This window comes from Protopterus annectens, chromosome 3.part0 (assembly GCF_019279795.1).
Source record: "Protopterus annectens isolate FY-2018-M chromosome 3.part0, PAN1.0, whole genome shotgun sequence".
In the NCBI taxonomy this organism is placed as follows: Eukaryota; Metazoa; Chordata; order Ceratodontiformes; family Protopteridae; genus Protopterus; species Protopterus annectens.
The window spans coordinates 888,859,610-888,872,234 of NC_056731.1; positions in this window are offsets into that span (position 1 = coordinate 888,859,610).

Consider the following 12,625-nt stretch of genomic DNA (forward strand, 5'->3'; position numbering starts at 1 on the left):
AGGTTCATAACCCAGAGACTGCCCATGCTCTGGAATAGATTTCCCATACGTGTTAAGCAGAGCACGTCACTGGCCCTCTTCAAGAGAAATCTTTATGAATGGATGGGAGATAGAAAGTTCACCCAGGGGATCACTCTAGTGGCTCTACTTGATAGAGGCACTGGGAACTAACGTTGGGTGGCACGATGTCAGGGCACTTCTATGGGCTAGGCTTGTAAAGGCTCCAGGGCCTTTAGCCTAGTACACACCTATGAACCTGATAGTTTTTGCTGGCAATAAAGTTGGATTATACTGGATCCTTCAGTTGCCTCTGTGCCACACTTTGTTTTGGATATTCATTTTATGTTGGACAAACCACTTTCAACACATTTGGGGATTTCATGGCAGTCAAGCAGGTGTTCTGGAATTCTTGTGGTGTGAGTGCTCCTGTGGTACAAGCAGTTAGTACTGACTTGTATGGCATATCTACACAGGCTGTGATTTGAATCTGGGACTGTGCATGTGTGTGTGTGTGTATGTACATAATGTGGACATAAGAGTGGCTTGGCTAAGCAACACCGATATTGGAATTTTTATAGTTGTCTGAATATTAACATAGCTACCTCCTTTTCATCACAATGACAAATTTGTATTGGATATATTAACATCAAAAGCCTTTTCTTACTTCAAACCTTGATTTGTGTTATTTCTGACAAGCTCCATTACTATCTCTTGTGGTAGATGCAGTCAATACACAGCTCTGTTGAATGTGTAGTATGACTGACAGGGGTTTGAATCTGGTTACTTCTGTGTGTCAGACCAAAGTGGCTGAGGCAAAGAAAGCAGTTATGGTATAGCAAAAGGGCCACATTTTTAAAATCTTGCACTCCAAGTATGAGGACTCATACCCATTACAACAGGAGAATGATGTAATCCGTTTAAGTGTATTCTTCATGACACAACCAATATGCCTCCTTCCGAGGTGTCAGTGGTTGATATACATCTCTGTGAAATCTGCCCTTACACATGTTCAAATCTGGCAAGATGCGTATACTGAGCACGTCAGTGATTGCTCACAGGTGTTACTTATTTTCCAAATAATAATGTTCTGTGTTGCATGTCTTCAAATAAATATTTACATATTACTACAGTTCTTTTGTTCACACTCTAGGGCTTTTTAGGACATGAGGGCTTACAATATTTTTTAGTGTGTGTCGTGCTGCAAAATCATCAGAACATGTAGTGGGCCTGTGTTATGAGATTTCCGTGGGTTTTTGTCTTGGTTAGCTGATGTTATGGTAGTTTTTGTTGTTTTTGTTGTAATTCTTTATGAGCATGCCCACTATAATGATGTAGCAGGTGTGCACCATTTAGCAAAGAGTCCTTTAACAAATGAATGTCATGAGATACTTGTTGTTTTGTTGAACTTTTTTAACACTTAGTTAAATTAGCTTTTCTTCATGTTAGCTTTGATAATGGCTTTGCAATAGAGTTAGTGTGTATAATAACAACATATGTCAGAGGCCAGTGTACATTTGGTGTATGTGCAATGCAAATCTACCACAGGTCATGTTAATGCTTCATCTGGGTGTGTTGTATGCTACTATACTGTCATACAATTCTTAATACTGTTCTTAACAAGAGTCACTGCAGGGCTATATATAATTTTCAACAAACTGTATTAAAGTGCAGATGTGAATATAATAAGTTGTCAGCATATCCGGTGTGTCACTTACACAGGGAAGGACACACATCATATCATTGGTTACAGTAACACAAATGCATCATTGTTACAGATAAGTGTAGCTACATTTTCCCATTAGCTGATGTATTAATGGCATAATGCTGGCATGGACTTTTCTTTTGCCCATATCTTGTGTTGGCTACCTATCCATTTAAAATACACACAAAAATACATCCTAGGCATATTGATATACATCTTGCCATTCAGAAACACAACCAATTTGTCAGGGAATGGACTACATATGATTTGTACTTGCTTTATGTATATTTTCACATATGCCACATTAGCAAGATTCATTTTGCATGTACGTATGTTACATCTCCTATAGTCAGACAAATGGTAATATGTATAGCAGAATATTATTCTGTTTGTGTCATGGTCAATGTAACACCTCTGTGTATATGTCATGCCTCTCTGTGTTTTGATAAATACATACACAGCATGCATGAACGATAACTAACTTTATATCATTCACAACATGCATGTTTAATAAAAAATTGTTATTTTCATCACTTAATACTATTATTGGAATTATTGCACAAATGTCCGTGATTTTTTCAATACTTCCATACTGTCACAGGTGTTTATACTGCCATAACAGTCATCAGTATTTTCCTACATACATATAAGGCAATGCCAGCCTTACAATTCTTTAACCTGTATGCATGTTTTAACTTCAGTCATGGGGATGTAATGTATTACCTTTGATCACTCTAACAGTGTGCATTCCAATGGCAGAGTACATCATTATACCTACCACACATGTATAGCTATTTGATCACTCTAACAGTGTGCATTCCAGTGGCAAAGTACTTCATTATACCTACCACATGTTACCTTTGATCACTCTAACAGTGTGCATTCCAATGGCAGAGTACCTCATTATACCTACTACACATGTATTGCTAGACATTCTTAATACAATCACGTGAGTAAACATAAATATTACTCAGCATGTCACAAAACATGCATAGTAGCAGCCTCTTAATTGTTTCATTAAAGTTGCCTTGCCTTCGATTATTCTGTTCATGTGTGCTTGCTCACTAGGTTTGCCTGCAGCCAGCACCTTCTGTTTATATTGTGTTTGAGCCTTCATGCACCCCTTTGTGGCCACTAACACTTATGCTGGCTACTCATAGGTGCTGCTGAACATATAAGCTTGATTAGCAGCTTGCATATTCAGTGAGTACTGCTTTTAATCATGATAACACACACAAATCGTGTAGGCTTGGTGTGAAGGGAAGACGATTGTTACTGAATTAATGAATCACCAGGATTGTGTTGCTGCAAGGTGAAATGATGGAATGCCTGACACATGACAAGTACAACAAGAAGAGATGCAGACAATGGACTATACAGAGGACTGAGTATGTGTGAAAAGGTGATTATTTAAGTTTCAAGAGGCTTTCACATGAAGAAACTGTGGTTTTTGACTTCTGATTTGCCAATTATGAATTGCAATTTCACTCCACTCTTGTTCAATATGTTGAAATATAAAAGTCTACTGCACTGTTCTGTTAGTGGAGGCAGAGTTCAAATCCTGCCTCCCCTGGTGTAATACATTTTCCTCTCTAAAAGCTAAAAAAAAAAAAAAATCTTAATATATTCCTCAACAAATGGTGACATGGTATAGCTCTTGTAAATAGTCATGTGACTAGTTAACTGTTTAAACTGAATGTAATGTAGAATCACCAGATGTGAAATGCTTACTGTATTTTGTGAATTTCCTGTAAACTTTCCTCAGTATTGCCAATATTTTTTGATCATTTTAGTAATTGTTTGTATGTTTAGTTGGATTAAACCATACCCTTAAAGATGAATGGGAGTTCTATTAATTTAGATTACAGTAGTTACTTCTTCATTGTATGTGTGTGTGTGTGTGTGTGTGTGTGTGTGTGTGTGTGTGTGTGTGTGTGTGTGTGTGTGTGTGTGTGTGTATAAAATACCAAATGTGGAACTACAATTCCTTTCATAGGTTCATAGGTTCATACTAGGCTATCTGCCCTGGGGCATTTATAAGCCTAGCCCGATTGTGTTTGGCTTATGCCACCCCTTGATTTGAGTATACTGTGCCCTTTTTAAAGTTTAGTTTACTGTGCCTCTGTCTAATAGTGACACGGAAGTAATCCCCGGGACAAACCTACAATCCCCATCCACTCATCAAGATTCTTCTTGAAGAGAGTCAGTGAGGTGCTCTACCTAACATGAATTGGAATTCTATTCCAGAGCGAAGGGAGCCTCTGGGTTATGAATCTGTCCCTCCAGCATGTTCTATTTATTTCTGTGCTGAGGATCAAGTCCCTCGAGCGCGTGGCTCTAAGGGATTTAGATTTATTGAGGTGGAGCATGTCCATTAATTCTGGGTTGGACATAGCTTTATATGTCAGGCATAGATCGCCTCGAAGTAGGCGGTATGCAACTGAGTAGAGCTGGAGTTTTTTTAACCGAGCAGCATATGGCATCTGTTTGAGTCCCTTGATCCTCCTGGTGAGGTACTTTTGGGGTCTTTCTAATTGCTGCAGGTGTCGGGTAAGGTACATCCCAAAGGGGGCATTGTATTCTATGATGGGCCTGATGAGGAATGAATAAAGGGGCACGATTACCTCTCTTGATCTAGATGTGAATCCTTTCATGATGAGGTGGGCTATGTAGAAGGTCTTTCTAACCACTTTGGCAATGTGGTTGTCAAAGGAGAGATTGCTATCAACTTGGGTCCCCAGATCCCTAATTGCTTTCTCTGTACTTAATGGGTTACCACCTATGTGGTAATTTGTGGGCACATTGTTTTTGCCAAAGGGTATGACTATACACTTTTTGGCATTTAGCTTTAGACCATGGCTTTGGCACCAGTTATCCGTCTCTGCGAGACCTTTCTGAAGGATGTTTGTGTCAGCTGGAGAGTCAATTATGGCACCCAGTTTGCAGTCATCTGCGAACTTGGTGAGCCATAGTCCTCCCACGTTGGCCTGTACCTCAGAAAAGTAAATACCGAACAAGAGAGGTCCCAGGACAGAACCTTGTGGGACGCCACTTGTGACCGGTTTCGAGTCTGACATGGCCCCAGCAACTCTGACTCTGTGGGTTCTGTCTTTGAGCCAGTTTGCGACCCATCTTGTGACATAGGGGTTTATATTTAGGCTGGATAGCTTATCTATGATGCCTGAGTGGGGTATTGTGTCAAATGCCTTTGCGAGGTCGAGATAGGCTGTGTGGACTACCTTCCCTTCATCTATGGCCTTGGTGACTGTTTTGAAGAAGTCGACCAGGTTCAAAAGGCAGGATCTGCCCTTGATGAAGCCAAATTGGGTAGGATCTACTGTCTGTAGGTCCCCAATGTCTTTTTTTATGAGTTCCATGATGATCCTCTCCATAGCCTTGCAGACTAGGCTAGTCAGGCTTATGGGGCGATAGTTTCCAGGGTCCACAGAGGTGCCACCTTTGTGGAGTGGGACCACTGTTGCTGTATGCCATTCTTTGGGCACATATCCTGTAGTGAGGCTGAGATTGTACAGCAGTTTTACTTGAGGGATTAGTTCTTCTTGGAGTTCATGTAGGACACAACCCGGGACACCATCTGGTCCCATGGAAGCAGTGTTTTTTGCTTTGGAGAGGGCGGCCTTCACCTGAGCATCAGAGATGTTTGGGAGGCTGCACTCTGCCAGGATAGATACTTGCTCTTTTGGGGGGGAGGTGGTGGAGAAGTTTGCACTGAACTTGTCTGCCAGGATATTGGCGATATCTGTGGGTTCAGTGTATTTTTTGTCGTTTAGAATCAACTCAGAACAAGTCTGGGAGTTGCATCCCAGGTTCCTAACATAACTGAAAAAAGCCTTATGATTGTCTTTAGTGTCCTGTGCAATTTTTCCCTCGAAGCTGGCCTTGGAGGATTTTATGAGGGATCGTAATTTTTTGCTAGTACTGATCAGAGATGCCTTCCCTTTTAGGGATTTTGCTCTATCATGTAGTAGCTTCCTCCTTCTGTTGTACAGTTTGTTTATGGCTGGAGTCCACCAGACTGGACGCCTGCCTTTGGATGATTGGGTCTTGATTTTGTTTGGGATAGCATGATCCATGCCTTCCTGGAGATGTCCGTAGAATGCGTTTATATAGGATTCTGCAGTTTGGGCCATAGTTTCCACTGGCTCTGGGTCCTTGAAGGATTCCACTTCGGTTTTGAGAAGTGTGAAGTTCGCTTTTGAGAAGTTTTTCACTGTGGTTTTCTAGGCTGGGGGTGGGGTCGGGATGTGGATATCCAGTGAAATTAATTTATGGTCTGATCTTTCCAATGAGGGATATACTTCTGGTATGGAGCATAGAGTCCCCATGTTGGTAATTATCAGGTCTAGTATGTTTTCCCCTCTTGTGGGAGTGGTGACTAGTTGTTCCATAGCATTTGAGTTTATAAATTCCAGCAACCTTTGGGCTAAGGTGCTGGGGCTTGAGTAATGCTCCCAGTCTATGTTTGGGTAGTTGAAGTTGCCCAATATAATGGTGTTCGGAGAGATCTTCATGTTCTCCAATGTTTTCAGGAAAGCCGAGTGGGATTCCTGACTTTGAGAGGGTGGTCTGTAGGATGCTATAAACTGAAAAGCAGTCTTGCCCACTGTCAGTTGCACATGGATGGTCTCCGATACTTCGTGAAATGCCACTAACCCCTTAGCATCCCCAATCATCTAGCTCTAAAAAGGACATTAAAAGAAGAGATAGTAGAAGAGCACATTGCCTTTGGGACTTTTACATTTTATCAAGAAGATGAGCTGAAAGACTTATGAGAATGTCAACAAACTCACCCAGTGTAGATCAGAGCGTGTGCATGTACCTTTAAGAAGCATTTCCAGATGTAGCATGTCCATATAAATACTGAGCACATTCAGGCAGTAGTGCCATTTTGAGAGAACAATCAGAGTATTAACATGTATGAGCGTGGTAGTCAGTCTGTTTATACGTTTATTTAAGTTTAAGTTACAAAGCCTCATTTCTGATGTTTGTGAAATAAAGCTGCATGAACTGAACCCATGAATGCTCATCTGTTTTATCCTGACCAGACAAGCGACATGGTGTCAGAACCAGGATTAAAAGAACAACTTCTTCAAGCCATGAGGTGCAGAGTTGAAGATGAAGGCAAACTAAACTGGCTGAGTGAAAGAGAGCTCAGACAAACAAAAAAGGGCCAGAAATTAGCCAAATGTAAAGAAAACTGCACAAATGATGTATTTGGCAAATAAAATGAAACTGTGCATTTATAAGGTACAAAACACATTATTAATCAAATGTGTAGCACAAAAAAGTAGTATTAATCAAACAAAAGGCACAAACCACATTACTAATTAAACAAAATGTTCAAAACCACAATATTTGATAAAACTAGCAGAACTGTTCATATGGAACTGAGAATTACCTTTGTTTGCATAAAGAGTATGTTTAGAGTAAAACAGGCACAAGAAAAGTATAATGAGCATGATAAGAGATTAAAAGGGCATAATCAGTACAATAAAATGGCAAATTGAGCTCAAAGCACATGGTGACTCATATTTTTTTTTTGTAAACAATGGTCTTTGGGCACAAACTACTATTTTGCATTGAGCAAAGCAATTCATAGGTTCATAGGTTCATACTAGGCTATCTGCCCTAGGGCATTTATAAGCCTAGCAAGAGTGTGTTTGGCTTTCGCCACCCATTTTAAATGAATTTTGCTATGCCCTTTTTCGAGGTTAGTATACTGTGCCTCTGTCTAACAGCGACACAGAAGTGATACCCGGGGTAAACCTATGATCTCCCATCCACTCATCAAGATTCCTCTTGAAGAGATTCAATGAGGGACTCTGCCTAACCTGGACTGGGATTTTATTCCAGAGTGAAGGGAGCCTCTGGGTTATGAATCTGTCCCTCCAGCATGTCCTATTTATTTCAGTGCTGAGGTTCAAGTCTCTCGAGCGCGTAGCTCGATGGGATTTGGATTTTCTGAGGTGAAGCATGTCCATTAATTCCGGGTTGGACATGGCTTTATATGTCAGGCACAGATCGCCTCTGAGCAGGCGGTATGCCACTGAGTAGAGCTGGAGTTTCTTTAACCGGGCAGCATATGGCATCTGTTTGAGCCCTATGATCCTCTTGGTGAGGTACTTTTGGGGTCTTTCCAGTTGCTGCAGGTGTCTGGTAAGGTACATCCCAAAACAGGCATTGTACTCAATTATGGGCCTGATGAGGGATGAGTAAAGAGGCACAATGACCTCCCCTGATCTAGATGTGAATCCCTTCATGATTAGGTGGGCTATATAAAATGTTTTTCTAACCACTTTGGCCACGTGGTTGTCAAATGAGAGACTGCTATCAACTTGGGTCCCTAATTACTTCTTCCGTACTTAATGGATTACCACCTATGTGGTAATTTGTGGGCACTTTGTTTTTGCCAAAGGGGATGACTATACAATTTTTGGTGTTTAGCTTGAGGCCATGGCTCTGGCACCAGCTGTCTGTTTCTATGAGGCCCTTTTGTAGGATGCTTGTATCGGCTGGAGAGTCGATTATGGCGCCCAGTTTGCAGTCATCTGCGAACTTGGTCAGCCACAGTCCTTCCGTGTTAGCCTGTACCTCCGAGAAATATATACCGAACAAGAGAGGTCCCAGGACTGAGCCTTGTGGGATGCCACTTGTAACTGGTTTGGAGTCTGAAATAGCTCCAGCAATTCTAACCATGTGGGTTCTGTCCTTGAGCCAGTTTGCAACCCATTTAGTGACACAGGGGTTTATATTTAAGCTGGTGAGCTTATCTATAATGCCCGAGTGGGGTATTGTATCGAAGGCTTTTGCAAGGTCCAGGTAGGCTGTGTGGACCACCTTCCCCTCGTCAATGGCCTTGGTGACTGTTTCAAAGAAATCAACCAGGTTTAAGAGGCAGGATCTGCCCTTAACAAAGCCTAACTGGGTAGGTTCCAGTGTCTGTAGGTCCCCAATATATTTATTTATGAGGTCCATGATGATCCTTTCCATAGCTTTGCAGACCAAGCTAGTCAGGCTTATGGGGTGATAGTTTCCAGGATCCGTTGAGGCACCACCTTTGTGGAGAGGGACCACTGTTGCTGTACGCCACTCTTTGGGTACATATCCTGTAGTAAGGCTGAGATTGAACAGTAGTTTTATGTTTGGGTTTAGTTCTTCTTGGAGTTCATGTAGGACGCAGCCTGGGACACCGTCTGGTCCCATTGATGCTGTGTTTTTTGATTTGGAGAGGGCGGCTCTTACCTGAGCATCTGAGATGTCAGGGGGGCAGCACTCTGCTGGGATAGATATTTTCCCTTTTGGTGGGGAAGGGGGGGAGAAGTTTGCGCTGAACCTGTCAACTAGGATGTTGGCAATGTCTGTGGGTTCAGTGTATTTTTTGTCATTTTGGACTAATTCTGAGCATATCTGGGAATTCCCACCCAGGTTCCTAACATAACTAAAGAAAGCCTTGTGATTATCCTTAGTGTCCTGGGCAATTTTTCTCTCGAAGCTGGCCTTAGACGATTTTATGAGTGCCCGTAGTTTTTTTCTAATACTGATCAGAGATGCCTTCCCTTTTTGGGATTTTGCTCTATCGTGTAGTAGCTTCCTCCTTCTATTGTATAGTTTGTTTATGGCTGGGGTCCACCAGACAGGACACCTAACTTTGGAGGATTGGGTCTTGGTTTTATTTGGGATTGCATGATCCATGCATTCCTGAAGGTGTTCATAGAATGCGTTTATAAAGGATTCTGCGGTCTGGGCCGTATTTTCCATAGGCCCAGGAGCTTTGAAGGATTCCACCTCGGTTTTGAGGAGTGTGAAATTTGCTTTAGAGAAGTTTTTCATTGTGATTTTCTGGGCAGGGGCTGGGGTCGGGATGTGAATATCTAGTGAGATTAGTTTATGGTCTGATCTTACCAGTGAGGGATACACTTCTGGTCTGGAGCATAGAGTCCCCATGTTGGTGATGATCTCGTCTAGTATGTTTTCCCCTCTTGTGGGAGTGACAACAAGTTGTTCCATAGCATTTGAGTTTATAAATTCTAGGAACCTTCGGGCTAGGGTTTTGGAGCTAGAGTAATGCTCCCAGTCTATGTTAGGGTACTTGAAGTCGCCCAATATAATGGTGTTTGGAGAGACGTTCATATTTTCCAGTGTTCTCAGGAAGGCCGAGTGGGGTTCCTGGATTTGGGAGGGTGGTCTGTAGCAGGCTATAAACTGGAAGGCAGTTTTACCCACTGTTAGTTGCACATGGATAGTCTCTGATGCTTCGTGCTGTGCCACCAACCTGGAGGTGTGGGTATCTTTGACGAATATTGATACTCCTCCTCCTTTTGTGGTTCGGTCCAAGTTTTGGGGCCAAAAAGCATGGTATGAGGTATAACCTGGTAGTGCTGGGGTGCTCTCGGGAGCCTTGAACCAGGTTTCTGTTACTGCACAGATATCGATGTTCTTCATGCTAAGGAGAGTTTCGAGTGCGTGCATCTTGAGGTTTAGACTTCTGGCATTGAGTAGCATTACTCTTAGTTTCTTATCCCTTGTGATACCTATGGAGGTGGGTTTGCCTTTTGAGCCTTGCCTAAATAAGGCACTATGGGGGTGGCAAGAGCCTTTGCCAATATCCGAAAGCCCAGGGGTGACAGGTGCAAGCCATCCCTAGCGAAGCATTGTGGCTTGTCGAGCATGTCATCCCAGGCAGACAAGCATTGGATCCCCTTTGAATGACACCAATACTTAAGCCAATTGTTGAAATTGATCATCTTGTCTTCATATTGTGGCATCATTCTTGGTGAGGGTAAGATGCTACTCAAGGTCAGGGTCATACCGGCCTGGGCTACATGCTCAGAGAGCTCCTCTATGTCTCTTTTCATGTAGTCCAGGGAGGTACATCTCAGGTCATTCACACCAGCATGGACAATGACTGAGTCATATTTGTACTTGCCTTGGAGTGACCTGAGTGCTTGTGTTATGTGGCGGATCCTAGCGCCCGACAGGCAGCTCACCGTGACCTTCTCCTTGTTCAGCCTGGTGAGCGGGACGTCAGTGTGCCTGACGATAGAGTCACCTATTACAAGTGTATCAGGTGTGTTGTTTAGCCTTAAGGGCTGTGACTGTTTGGCACACTGGCTTTGTGAGCTATGTGTTGCACGTGTTTAGTTTTGAGATAGCGGTTGCTTGAGTGTCTGCAGGACAAAGTCAAGGTCCAGTTAAACAAAATGGTGCAGCAAGGTGTGATTTGTCCAGTCACAGAACCAACTGAGTGGGTGTCTTCCTTGGTAGCTGCTCATAAGAAAAATTCAGATGAAATCAGAACATGCATTGACCCAAGAGACTTGAACAAGACATTAAAAAGACCTCATCATCCTATGCGTACAGTTGAGGAGATTGCAACCCTCATGCCAAATGCCACTGTTTTTTCTGTATTAAATGCAAAGAGTTCATTCTGGCAAGTGATGCTTGATTGCATATCTTCACTATTGACTACATTCAGTGCCCCATTTGGTAGATACAGATTCCTCAGGAAATTCCTCAGCATGCAATGGAGCAATTTTTTTCAGGCTACCCATGTGCAATAATAGTTGATGATTTACTGGTTGGCGGTAATGGTAAAGCAGAGCATGACAGAAACCTCAGGAAAGTTCTGGACAGAGCATGTGAAGTGAATTTAAAGCTCAGTCCTCTGAAGTGCAAATTCAGGTGACCAGAAGTTACTTATGTAGGTAATTTATTTACCAGTACAGACTTATGACAGATCCCTCCAAGCAAGCAGCCATTCTTGAGATGCCAGGTCCAGACAATGTCCAAGCCCTACAGCATTTTCTTGGCATGGTTAATTATTTAGGCAAATGTATCCCTGACTTTAGTGAGTTATTAGCACCTTTGAGAGAGCTGACACATAAAAATGTTGCATGCTCGTGGTTAAAACACCACCAGACAGCATTTGATAACCTCAAGCAGCAAATTGCTAACACTTCTACATTATGATACTATGATGTCCAAAATCCAGTAGTTCTTTCCTGTGATGCTTCAAAGTTCGATCTTGGTGCAGTTATTCTTCAAGAGGGCAGACCTGTTGCCTGTGCATCTAGAACTCTTACACAAACTGAGATGCAGTATGCTCAAATTGAGAAAGAACTCTTGGCAATTGTGTTTGCGTGTTCGAAGTTCCATGATTATATTTACAGCTGAGCTATCCAGATAGAAACTGACCATCACCCTCTAGTCATTATTTTAAAGAAGCCTATGCATTCCACTCCAGCAAGACTACAAAGAATAATGCTCAAATTACAAAAGTGCAATTTCAAAATGGTCTATATGAGGGGTAAACTTCTTTATCTGACTGATATCTTATCCAGATCACCCAGAAACACCACAGAACAGCTTGATGCAGAGAATTTTGAATGATGTCATAGAAGTGCATAATTTTTCAACCACAAGACTTGAGCTGAGAGATCATACAAAGACTGATCCAGTTTTGCAAAACTTAACCACTTCATCAATGTAGGATGGCCGTCAAAGCAATCCTGTGTACCAGAAGTACAACCATATTTTCCATACAGAGATGAGATGCTGATGGAAGATGGTATCATTATCATAGGTCCAAAAGTTGTTCCTACTTCTTTACAATGTGAATGCATTCAGATTTTACATCATGGTCACCCAGGTTCTGATTCTACCAAAAGAAGGGCAAGAGGACTAGTATTTTGGTCTTGTCTAGCAAAAGACATTGATAAAGTCCTTTTTTTTCTTGTTCAGTGTGCAACAGTACTAAGCTGCATTTGGAAAAAGAGCCACTTCAGCTAATCCAAATTCCTGAACTACCTTGGTCAATAGTAGCAACTGACATATTTGAGTGGAACTGTCAGCATTATGTAATGTTGGTAGACTCTTATTCAAACTGGTTTGAGATTGATTTGC